This window comes from Argopecten irradians, unplaced genomic scaffold (genome assembly GCF_041381155.1).
Source record: "Argopecten irradians isolate NY unplaced genomic scaffold, Ai_NY scaffold_1141, whole genome shotgun sequence".
Lineage (NCBI taxonomy): Eukaryota > Metazoa > Mollusca > Bivalvia > Pectinida > Pectinidae > Argopecten > Argopecten irradians.
Genome location: NW_027188608.1, coordinates 12,029 through 14,549, shown reverse-complemented (window position 1 = coordinate 14,549; position 2,521 = coordinate 12,029). Strand labels below are relative to the sequence as shown.

At 36.3% G+C, this 2,521-nt stretch overlaps 1 pseudogene; it reads left to right on the top strand.

The window, feature by feature from the left end:
- Nucleotides 1–299: 299 nt before the first annotated feature.
- On the top strand, nucleotides 300–1,964 carry LOC138313984 (patched domain-containing protein 3-like; annotated as a pseudogene).
- The last annotated feature ends 557 nt before the right edge of the window (nucleotides 1,965–2,521 follow it).

Sequence of the window (2,521 nt, the reverse complement as noted above, 5' to 3'; positions counted from 1 at the left end):
TCATACATTACCCAACTTAAGAGGAAATTCAAAAATGCCCAAACATCTACCGCGGTGAGCAATGAGTATTCATTCTCCGTTAATTGGGTTTTTTGGTCTGAAACTTTTTGCTCATAAATCAGTTTGTACTAATTTTGTGGTCGTAGGGGTTTACTATTTTTTTTTGTAAACCCTGGTTCCATTGTCGCCTCGGTATGTTTTTTCTCCCCATTATTGGTTTCAGGCAACTGCTTAGTGGGTTTTGCTATCTGATCCTGATTTAACCTTCTTCCTCGGTGTATGGCGTTACATGAGAGGAGATGTGGCCGCTAATGTCTTATGAATGCAATAAACGTGTACACCAATCGAATTTCCCACCGAAAACAACCAATCAGACTCGACTGCAACACGAGTTTGCTGCAACAGGTTCTCCAGCTAAATCGAGAAATGAGCAAGAGAGCATGTTCGAGAAAATCCCACGATTAGTCATACCTAGAATGATAATTAACGTACCTGCAAAGGTGTTGATATTTATATCATATTTGGCTTATCTAGGGTTTGCTATATTTGGAGTTACACATTTACATCAAGGGTTGATTCTACAAAACTTGGTCTCAGATAGTTCCTACTATTATCAGTTCAGTCAATGGGATTTTGATTACTTCCCTTCGAATTTCCCTATATCTTTTGTCATACCGAACCATCAAAACTATTCCTCAATACATGTGTTAGACAAATTGGACTCCATATTGAAACTTGCAACGAAATTATATTGACATCGAAGACACATATGAACTAAATTGGTTGACCTCGTATCAAAATTCTACTTTCTTTGCAAATAAAACTGAAAATGACTTTACGACTGGACTGCATCGTTTTCTAAACAATTCAAAGGTATTTAAAAATGACGTCGTTTTTTAATCCAACACCTAACCAAATTGAAGCCAGTCGGTTTTTTGTGATGTCCAATAATATCAAAGATAGTTACACACAAGGAAAATTAATGTTACAAATGCGAGAAATTGCAAGTAATTCTGTGATTCCTTGTTTCGCATATTCTCCTTCTTTTATATTCTTTGAACAGTATGTCGCTGTATTGCCCAGTACCCTTCAGACAGTAGGTTATAGCAGTAGCGGCCGTATTTGTCGTTGCCTGTGTACTGATGCCAAATCCTTTCCTTATAATTTGCATTGCTCTGTCACTAGCCTCTATTATCACTGGTGTTCTTGGCTTCATGCACTTCTGGGGATTATCTCTAAGTTCTATAACCATGATTCATGTCATCATGAGTGTAGGTTTCTCGGTAGATTTCAGTGCTCATATATGCCACGCTTTCTTGACGTCGGAAGGTCGGGATAGGAATGCTAGAGTATGCAAAGCACTGGAAATGACTGCAGGTCCTATTTTCAACAGCGCCGTTTCGTCGATTGTGGGCATCATAATGCTGATATTATCTGAATCCTATGTATTCATTTCATTTTTCCGCGTGATGTTACTTGTCATTTTGTTTGGTCTGTTTCATGGGACTATTTGTCCTGCCGATTGTCTTTTCCTTGGTTGGCCCAACGAAACCGATGAAGGGCAATGTTCGTCTCTTTACCAACAACATACAAAACCACAAGAAAGAGAAAACAGGAACGTATAATCGTGGATTTGAACTTGATTTTGACCAAGCTTGATTTCGTTTTTGTATTAACATAATGACAAAAATCTATAAAAAGATAAATGTTGATATTTGAGTTAAAAGTTTAGACACATACAATGTAGCATGTATATGTAATAAATGTACATGTGTGAATCATCATTAAACAGACTATCATATTTTGATCTACTATAGAAATGTCGAATAACCATAATTTAAAGAGATATGTGCCGTAATTTTCATACTCGCGAATCACTAGAAGATTTTAACATGATATCCGTCACCACAAATTACTAACTTTTTGAGAATTACAAGGTGAAATAAGAGCTAAAAATACGTCTACCATGCAATGAATTTGAGTACACTCTGTTACATCAAATAACCAGGTTGCGACCTACAATTTATTTTACACTTTCACAGTGATATCGGTAATTATAAAGTGACCTATTTAGATATGTTTATCATCTAAAAACACTATTAAGGTGCATTAAGTAAGTGTTGTAACTGACGTCTATAAAGCATCATACTTGCTTGTTCATGGCCGTTGAATGATTTTCACAGCATAATCCATCATAACGTAACTTATGGTTTTACTGAGGACGAAGTAGCATGTCCAGGGTGAATATCACATTTTGAGGATTGATATTTCACTTTATACTACCCTCAAGTGAGAATCCTGCATTCTGATTGGTCGAAATATATTTTAAATTTTACACTATCACACGGCAGGTATAATTAGAACAATAGGAAACAATAGACACGTTCGTAGCAACCCCATAGCAACGGTTGATAGTGTATTTTTGACAGTGCAAAATATTAACCGCCCGAAAAAGATGCGCACTCGTTTCTTTTGTTAACGCCATCTTTGTTTTTTGAAGCGACGCTTCAAAATTTATTTG